Genomic DNA, 10,717 nt, shown 5'->3' on the forward strand with positions numbered 1-10,717 from the left:
CATCATAGGAGCAGAGAGGCTGACGTTTCGGGCCTCGACCCTTCATCTCCATGTTAACTTTTTTTGTATCTATTTTCACAGTAAAGTTAGGTACTGACATTCGAATAATCCTAAAAGTAAAACAGAAATTCATTACATTTAATGCTTTTTTTGGAAGGTGGCAATAAAGAAAATGATGTGGCTCAAGGCAGACAAATCTCCATAATGGCTTGTATCCCAGCGTATTGAAAGAAACAGATTGGAAAATGGAAAATGCGTCACAATTTCCTGAAAATCTCTCAATTTGGGAATCGTGTCTTTTATTTGGAAAATTGAAAATAATCACTCTCTTGATCAATACAAGTCTGAGGAAGAAGTCAGAAAACTACAAGCCTGTCAAATTAATGACAGTAGCTCATGGAGCCTATTATTGGGGCAGGATGACTGAGCATTTGAACAAGAATGATCTGATTGGAGAGCCAACATGGATTTCTGATAAGAGATCATTGACTTTAAATGTTGAATTATCTAGGGTGCGTCACAATCTCATTCTTAGAATGAAATCAAAGTCAGGAACCTGAAAGTGGCATTTTGATGGGACGATAGATGTCACCTTCTCGGACACAGCCAATTTGGAATCTGATTCTGGAAGCCACATTCGAAAACGGACAATGACCAAATTCTGATGTTGTCCAGTCCACTCAGCGCAGGCAACGGTAGAAACACAGGCTGCTGCTACATGTAGCATAATCCTCACTGCTGTCAGCATGCTATATTTTCAGATACCAGCTCTGCCCACATGGTACCTTTTCTGGTCATCCACTAGAATCATTTGAAGATGCTTTGGGTAGATTCATATCCTCCAGCTCTTCTTTTTAGTATCAATCAGTTTCGGCAACAAATGGAGAAAAATGCTCACACAAAATCTTCAGCGAAATATAGGCTTAGTCTTGATAAACAAAATAGATTTATTACATAGTATTTAATAGCTGGCATCCAAGTTCACTGGGTAATAGAGAAGGCAAAAAGGGTGTTGAATTTTATATCAAAGGGAATGTGGTATAAAAATAGGGAGGTCTTGTTAAAACTAGGCACTAATCAGAAGACAGCAGGAATACTGATAAAAGTTTCGGTGCCCTTATCTAGGAAAAGATATACAGACTTTGGAGGCAGTCCAGAGAAGGTTGATTACGTTGTCCCTGAATGTGGAGGGACTGTCTTATAAAGAGAGATTGAGTAGATTGGGCCTGTACTCATTATAGTTTAGAGGAATGAGAGACGACCGTATTGAAACATATAAGATTCTTAGAGAACTTGACAGAGTAGGTACAGAAAGGTTATTTTCCTTTAAGATCAGACGGCATAATCTTAGAGAAAGGGGTCACCGATTTAAGATAGTGATGAGGAGGAATTGCTTCTCTCGGAAGGTAGTGAATCTGTGGAATTCTTTACTGCAGTGGACTGTAGAGGTTGGGTCATTAAGTAAGTTCAAGGCTGAGATAACAGATTTTTAATCAGTAAGGGAATCAAGAATTATGGTGAAAAGACAGGTAAGTGCAATTGAGGATTATCAGATCAGGCATGACAAACAAGGCAAGGGAATACATAGGATCCTGGTAAGCACTGGTCAGAGGGACCTTGGTGTACTGGGACAGGTGGATAAAGTGGTTATGTAGGTATATGGGATAATTGCCTTTATCAGCCAAGACATAGAGTTTAAAAGCCAGAAAGTGATGCTGGAACTGTATAACACTTTGGTTAGTGTATTGTGTGCAGTTCTGGAGCCCACATTATAGGAAGGATGAGATTGCATAGGAGAAGGTGGAGAGGAGACTTACCAGGATATTTTATGTCTGGAGAGTTCCAGTTCTAAAGAGAGATTGGGCAGACTGGGGTTGTTTTCCTTGGAGCAGATGATTTAGATGTATAAAGATATGAGGGCCTTTGACAGGATAAACAGGAAGGAACATTTCCCCCTTGGTGGGGGGAAATCAATGACTGGGGGCATAGATTTACAGAAAGGGGTGAGAGGTTTAAAGGGGAAATGAGGGGAAAAAAGTTACTCATGGTGGTGAGAATCTGGAACTCACTACCTGTAAGCGTGGTAGAGGAAGAACCCTCATAATATTTAAGGTGTATTTTTTATTTCATTCACAAGATGAGGGTGTTGCTGGCAGCATTTATTGCCCATCCCTAACTGCCCAGAGTCAACCACATTGCTGTGGGTCTGGATAAAGAGGGCAGCTCTTTCCTTAAAGGACATTAGTGAACCAGATGGGGTTTTTAATTCCTGACAATTAATTCACAGTCATCATTAGATTCTTAATTCCACATATTTTATTGAATTCAAATTTGACCATCTACCATGGTGGGATTTAAGCCCAGGTCCCCAGAGCACTAGGTAGGTTTCTGGATTAACAGTCCTGTGATAATACCACTAGGCCATCACCTCCCCAGTTTAGATGTACACTTGCAATGCCAAGGCATATGAGTGCTAGAATATGGGATTAGAACAGTTAGGCGACTGTTTATGACCAGCACAGACTCAATGGGCTGAAGGGCCTTTTTTCTGTGCTGTAGACCATGATGACTATGATTCTATAACTCATCGAATGGCAGACCTGATGGGTGAAATTTAGTCCTAGTCTGCTCCAATGTCTTATGGCTTAGTTAACTACAATACATCTGAGATACATCGAAGTCTTTGGTAAGACATCAAGCAAGACTTAAGAATAACTACACATACCACTTACTGAAACATTCTATTCAATTACAAATCATCAAGTGTATAACAACCTAATACAGATTGGCTCCTCCCAGGAATTGTACTTCATATCCTAATGGCTCATCTAGTGACACCAGTTAACAATTTCAGGTAACTATCTATTTTAAACACGAGATGCCTCTGCAGTATGGGCAAAACATGGGCATACACAGGAGTGGCAGTATCACCGTGGAAGTATCTTCAGTCAGAGGGATGTGGATTCCATCGCAACGTAGTGAACATTAGCAGAGACGACTGTATCTATGCAGTGGATGAGAGAGACCCTTCTTGTGAGTTATTGCCAGCAAATCAAAACTGGGTTGCAGATTAAACCTCCCACCATGGAGCTGCCTCTGATCCATTGTTAAGCTCTTGATGTAGCATGGATCCTCTGCACTGTAAAAAAATCCCTTCGGCAGCATGAACAATTGAGAGTAAGTGGGACATCCCTGTCATTCCTGTTGCTATTTGATGATTTTTTTTGTCATTGAGTCCATTAGTTTAACAATCCAATTGCTTCAGCTTTTCATTGTACAAATTAATGATTTGGACTAAAAAATACAAAATATTGTATTCAAATTTAGAGGTGACATGAAGTTAAGAGGAACAGTAAGTTGCCTAAAGGTAAGTAACAAGTAGTTATGGAACGAAGAGGGAATTAATAAGTGGCAAGTGACATTCATGCCACACAAATACCAGGCTATGACCATCACCAATAAGAGACAATCTAACCACCGCCGCTTGACATTCAATGGTTTTACCATCACTGAATCCCCCACTATCAACATCCTGGGGGTTACCATTGACCAGAAACTCAACTGGACTCACCACATTAACAGAGTGGAAACAAGAGCAGGCCAGAAGCTAGGAATACTGTGGCGAGTGACTCATCTCCTGACTCCCCACAGCCTGTCCACCATTTACAAGGCACAATTCAGGAGTGTGATGGAATACTCCCCACTTGCCTGGATGAGTGCAGCCACAACAACATTCAAGAAGCTTGACACCATCCAGGATGAAGCATCCCACTTGATTGGCACTACAACCACAAACATTCACTCCCTCCATCACCGATACTCAGTAGCAGCAATGTGTACTATCTACAAGATGCACTGCAGAAATTTACCAAAGATCCGAGGCAGCACCTTCCATACCCACGACCACTTCCATCTGGAAGAACAAGGGCAGCAGCTATATGGGAGCTCCACCACCTCCAAGTTCCCCTCCAAGTCACTCACCATCCTGACTTGGAAATATACCGCCATTTCTTCATTGTCGCTGGGTGAAAATCCTGGAATTCCCTCCCTAATAGCATTGTGGGTCAACCCACAGCAGGAGGACAACAGTGGTTCAAGAAGGCAGCTCACCACCACCTTCTCAAGGGCAACTAGGGATGGGCAAGAAATGCTGGCCAGACAGCAATGCCCACATCCCACAAATGAATAGAAAAAAAAGTGGGAAAAATATTGTAGACCATGTCTGAAAGTCCAAAACCATTCATTTCGGATCCATTAAACACAAATTAGGTTACCTTCATAATAGAACAAGATGAAGAGCTGCGGAAAGGGCAAAAGATTTGGATGTCCAGATAAATAAATCACCACGAGTTTGCACATACATAGAAAAGTAACGAAATTGGCTGTTGACATTTCAGTTTTACTTCAAAAGTGTTGAAATACAAGGGAAAGGAACTCATATATCATCTGCATATTGCGTTATTAGACTCTATCCAGAGTTGTATATTTGGTTTTGGGTATCACATCTCAGGGAAGATATGATAGCCTTAAAGTGCAAGTTCATCAGAATTAAGCCAGGAGTTAAAGTGTTAATATATGAGGACAGGGTGTCATGAACGTGGCTTGCACTCTCGAGTTTAACAGGTTGAGGAGTGATGTATAGATGTGTTAGAGAAATTAAATATTTAGTAGGAAAATTCATAACCAGGGTCCACCAGATTCAAAGTTGAGACAGACTTTTCAGAAATTCAATCAGGAATAGTGTTTTAACACAAGGGGAAGTGGAAATCAAAAATTCTCACTTCCAGAAGGCTCTGATTCTATGATTTTTCTATATTTCTATGAATCGTGGGACAACTATAATTTTCAAAACTTACAACTGAGGTGGGAGGAGTATACTGTCTAAAACTAGTCTCAATATTTCATGGCTTACAATACACGTATAAAAATGTTTCACCCAAGTGCCAATATAGCCAATAATATGCTTTCTTTAAAATAGACTTAGAATAAAAGGATCCATCAACCAGGTTATTTTTGTAAAGTACTTTTGATTTATTAGAAAGCAAAACTCATCCATAAAAGGTGAAGGAGTTATTCACATGGACAATTTGTAATTTAAAACAAAAGTTTACTCCACTGTGTAAAAAGGTGTAGGTAAAACTGCCATAGTCATGCCAGACAATTGGAGTGCTTTTTCATTCAAGAAAGAAGACTGCTAGTGGTTTAACCTGAGGGTCAACATACCTCAGGCAAGGGGAGAGTTTGAGAAGGCAGCACCTTGAAGTTACCATGGTAACTTCAGCTATATCTGGGAATTGAACCCAAGCTGTTGGCATTACCAACCAGACAATTCACTTCAAAAGGAACAATATTTTCTGGCCAAAGGTGGTTATTCTCAAGGGTAATTCTGATATTTTTCACATGTGATCATGTCTCTGGTTGGCTCTGGGATCTCTCAGACACTACTTGATAAGAAATACAACTTTGAGAAGTCCTTACCATGACTCCTGTCCAGGGAGAGCAACTAATCAGGTTTCACAGTGAATTCACCACGAAGCTGTTTCAGAAATGGAAGACATGAACTGCGCAGTCTTTTCTTAGTAGGTTGTCCCCAACTAACTCTGAAACAGAAATTCCAAGCCCTGCAAACATTCTTCTAAAAGAACAGCCATAATCCAAAGCACAAAACAGTCGGATTTTTTTTTGAAGAAGTTCAAACAACCTAGCACTTATCACACCTCCCATGATTTTCAAGAAGCCTTGTTAAAAAAAAATCATCTGTTCATTAACCCTTCAAAAGACTCCAGATATCTCCAACCTTTCAAACCCAAAGAAATACTATGAATGAATTGGTTTCAAAACACAAGGTAGAGAATGAAGAGTAAATATTGTTGAGGTAGAGATGGTAGAACAGTCTCAAGGAATTAAATGACTAGTGTTCCATTATTAAAGCACTAGCACTTTAGCACTAGCACCAATATTTTGATAGATGTATTCAACACTGACATTATTTCTAGCGGAAAATTCTACAAGTGGAGACAAAAAAACATGAAGGTAATGGAACAGCTTGTTTGAATTGCTCCCCAATCTACTGGAGCACCAGTGACAGGCACCAAAAGGAGCATATCCCTCTGTGACTATATTCTGGGGCATTATAGATCAAAAACAACTGGGCTACACTGGGGACAAACCTGTTTTCTAACCCCATTAATACCATGTGAAAATGTAAACTGGCTCATTGCACTCAGTACTATGGTAGTGTGTGATGGTCCATTGGTCTGCTGTGTGTAAGTCCAGTATTCAATGGTGTTTGGTAACTTTGAAAGCTGTTTTCTGTCTGTTTATGAGCTTGCAGTGGAGATCCCTTTGTTACCATACGGGGAGTCTTACACCATCTGTACTGGAGTGGTTAACATCAACAGGGAAATGTGATAAGTGACATTAATAATCAATAAGAGTATAAGGTTGCAAATTCCAACCTGGAGTAAATGGCAATCAGCCCGACTTAGGAATGCAAAATTCAACTCCCTTTGGCAGTTCCTGCACTTCGGTTATTTTTTTAATGACTGCGATGTGCAAGACTGTTTATTTCCAGTGCTAGAAAATAAACCTTTTAGACAGGGTCAAAAGAGCAATAGGGGCAGTTAAACATTTAATACGTTAGTACAGCATTATGCTGTCTGCTGTTTTAACTGAAGCAGTACACTGTTTATTTTAAATAAGTACATGTCTTCGTAATAATAGGGGTGATGGAATGCCTTAAATGTTACGCATTCAACGACTCAGCATACTAGTCATATATGCTTTTAAATTTTCAAATACTGATTGACTTGTTTTTAAGGAGGAAACGATAGACTCATGTTCTAAAGTTTGAGCTATTGACTCATGGTCATCCCTTCTGAATCTCTTACAAATGATTTCAAATTAATTAAGTGGTATACTCTCAGTTTGGGTGATCTCTTACCTGCTTTTGAGTTCAAAGTAAGGACAGATACAATATTTAGACTTTCTTTTCATCTCGAAAATGTAGAAGGCACTGCCAGTGAGATCACGGTGCACTAAGAAGTTTAACTTGATAAGTTAATGTCATGTATCTGCAGGTTAGATTGACAATGAAAGGAATGTGACCTTGTTCAGTTGTGTTAAAATTCTCATGGCTGTGTTTTTTTTTTAATGTTTAAAATAAATCAACTCCTTCCAGGAGAAATAATAGTCAGCATGTTACATTTCCCCACCTCTGGGGTTCATTGAAATGAGGGGGGTAAATTTGGGCAGATTGTCAAGGGGCAACATCATCATCGTTTACAAATGCAGAAATTGCTGGAGAAACTCAGCAGGTCTGGCAGCATCTGTAGAGAGAAAGCAGTTTCAGGTCCAGAGACCTTTCTTCAGAACTGATTGTAGCTGGGAGAAGGTTGGTATATATGCGAAAGATGGGGCGGGAGAGGTGTGTGGGTGGAGTGAATGATAGATGGAGATGGAGTCTAGAGAGACAGAGAGCAAGATAAAAACTGAAAGAACTGTGAATGCCATAAATCAGAAAAAAAAAACAAAATTAGCCAGAAAAGCTCAGCAGGTCTAGCAGCACCTGTGGACGGAAATCAGAGTCAATGTTTCAGATTGAGTGCCTTGACCTAAAAACCTTAACTGATTTCTCTCCACAGATGCTGCCAGACCTGCTGAGCTTTTCTAGCTATTTCTGTTTTTGTTTGAGAGAGAACAGCAGTTGGTCAGACAAAAGATTGGGTAAAGGTCAGCCTGGGGGGATTAGTATTTGCTAAAGGAGACCATTAGTAGTTGAGAATGTGTTGGTTGTGTAGCAGCCCATCACCGATCTATTTTTCACAATATTATTTGTGGTTGGGTCAGTGTGGAAGACCCACTTGCCTTTGAATCCATGAGAAACTACTTCAGACTCTCCTCCTGCCATTCCAGAACTTTTCACATATGGCCATGGGCTAAGTCAACTTTGAAACTCCTCCGATCAGACTCCTCGAACTGTAGGTGAAAAGCTGTTGGGTTTGGGGGCACAGTTCCTCTTCGACAGAATCTCTGCAATCATCAGAGGTCCCCAGTGCCACCAGCAAGGTCTGGCCTTCCCCTTGGATTATCCTTCTGGTCTGTGTAACCTGAGACCCACATCCCTCAGCCCTCTTGTCTGGCCCTGCCAGCCTGTTCTGATTCAAAACTCATATCACCCCATCCTTCACAACTCACTTCTCCAATCTTTTCCAGTGGACAATCTCGATCAGGAACTGGCTGCTATAGGCCCAGCAGTAACCATTGGTCCTGAAGTTTCTGCTCAGACCACAGAGACGGTTGTCAAAGGCAGAATCCCCTGCCCAGGTAGAAGTGGAGGTTCCACTCTGACCCAATCAATTACATCCACTCCCCCCAACCCACACTCAGCATGAATTAGCTCCAGTACAACCTGTTGGAGCAGGGTTGGATCCAATTGATGACAATTTCATTGAGTTCTGGGGAAGGGGAATTTGGAGTGGGAACCAGGGAAAAGCATAAAAGTCTGCCATCTCTTAACCACTGCGTCCCCAACAATTTCTGCTATTTAGTTCAATACTGGACCTCAGCAGACTCCATAAAGGCCTTAAATGCACCAGATAAGTTGTTCAAGTTCAAACTTTTCATGGAAGAAGTGTCCCTAGAACACCTTGAAAATAAATCTCAATTATATTTTTAAAAAAGTCACAAGATGTGGGTGTCACCAGCTAGGCCAGTATTTATTGTCTACCCCTAATTGTGAAAGAGTGTGGGTTTGGAGTCACATGGACTCCCCAAAGTAGCCTATCTGTTTTTGATAATATAATACTTCAGAATATAGTCACAGAGTGATATGCCCCTTCTGGTTTCTGCCACTGGAGCTCCAGCAGACGGCGGGAGCAATTTAAACTGTACCACGTTGCTGTGGGTCTGAAGTCACGTGGACCAGGTAAGGATGGCAGATTTCCTTCCCTTAAAGACATCAATGCTGCTGCAAGTGAAATCCAAAAAGAGACAAAATTTCAGTTTGCTGCAGGGAACTTGCTGAGAAACTAGTTCTAGTAATTATAACAAAGTCATCCAGGTAGATGTTATAGAATATGAGTTCCCCAATTGGGGCCGTTAATCTGGTTCAATCAGGGGGTCCTGGTTAACATATTAAAAGGGCAGTGTCAGAAATACTGACACTTTGTTACCTGACTCTGAATGAGGCAGTATTAAAGTCAAGGACTGTTCATGTGTAATAAATGGTGACTTATTGACAGATATCAGCATATGTGGAGTTATTTCACTCATGAAGGAAGAATGGAGTTCTAATTCAGATATATAAGTTGCTAAATGGGATTGACAAAGTAGACATAGAAAAGATGTTTCCTCATGTGGGGCAATGTGGAAGAAGAGGTCATAGTTTTAGGATAAGGGGTAGCAGATTTAAAACAGAGATGAGGGGAAATTACTTCCCTCCAAATGGTCACAATGCTGGGACATTGAGTAAATTTAAGGAGGAAATTTTTAATTAGCAACGGGTTGAATGGTCATGGAAAGTGGGCAGGAAAGTGGAGTGAAATCAGACATGATCGTATCAAATGGTGGAGCAGGCTCAATGGGATGAATTTCCTATCCCTATTCCTAATCCTTTTGAGTGGGGTGCACGGTGGCTCAGTGATTAGCACTGCTACCTCACAGTACCAGGGACCCAGGTTCAATTTCACCCTCAGGCAACTGTCTGTGCAGAGTTTGCACGCTCTCCCCATGTCTGGTGCTCCGGTTTCCTCCCACAGTCCAAAGATGTGCAGGCTAGGTGCATTGGCCATGCTAAATTGCTTGTAGTGTTAAGGGATGTGTAGGTTAGGGGGATGAGTCTGGGTGGGATGCTCCAAGGGTCAGTGTAGACCTGTTGGGCCAAAGGGCTGTAGGGATTCTATGAGTGAACCAGGTGGGGTTTTAAACAACAATGGTTGCTATTAGGTTAGGTTTTTAAATTTCTGATTTTTTTATTGAATTCAAATTTCATCTTCTAATGTGCGATTTGAACCATTTCCCTCAGAAAATTAATCTAAATTCTAGGATTACTGGCTTCGATTACCATCTCCCCTCAGAGTTCCATTCGTCTTTCATTAGTTTCTAAACAAGTCATAGAATCCCTGCAGTGTAGAAAGAAGCTATTTGGCTCATCAAGTCTGCACCAACACTCTGAAGAGCATCCCATCCTTTGCCCCCATTTACCACTAGCCTGTACAATCCCTGGACACTATGGGCAATTTAGCACGGCCAATCCACCTAACTTGCACATCTTTGGACTGTGAGAGGAAACTGGAGTACCTGGAGGAAACCCACACAGACACGGAGAGCAAGTGCAAACTCCACACAGACAGTCACCCAAGGCTGGAATTGAACCTGGGTCCCTGGTGCCATCAAGCAGCAGATGCTAACCCACTGAACCAGCGTGCTGCCCTAGAAGCCCTCTGCAGCGAACTGAATGCCCATATATAAAAAACCAAAAGAACTGCAGATGCTGTAAATCAGGAACAAAAACAAAGTTGCTGGAAAAGCCCAGCAAGTCTGGCAGCATCTGTTAAGATAAAAACAGAGTTAACGTTTTGGGTCTGGTGACCCTTCCTCAGAACATGTCCATATATGTTAGGTTTCTCCTGCAGCAGAATAGATGGAAAGTCAAGTACACCTTAGGAGATTAAGTTATGAAAACTCAGTGCGCAGTCGCACTTTCAAAAGCAACGAT

This window comes from Rhincodon typus, chromosome 33, assembly GCF_021869965.1.
Source record: "Rhincodon typus isolate 14 chromosome 33, sRhiTyp1.1, whole genome shotgun sequence".
NCBI classification, from domain to species: Eukaryota; Metazoa; Chordata; class Chondrichthyes; order Orectolobiformes; family Rhincodontidae; genus Rhincodon; species Rhincodon typus.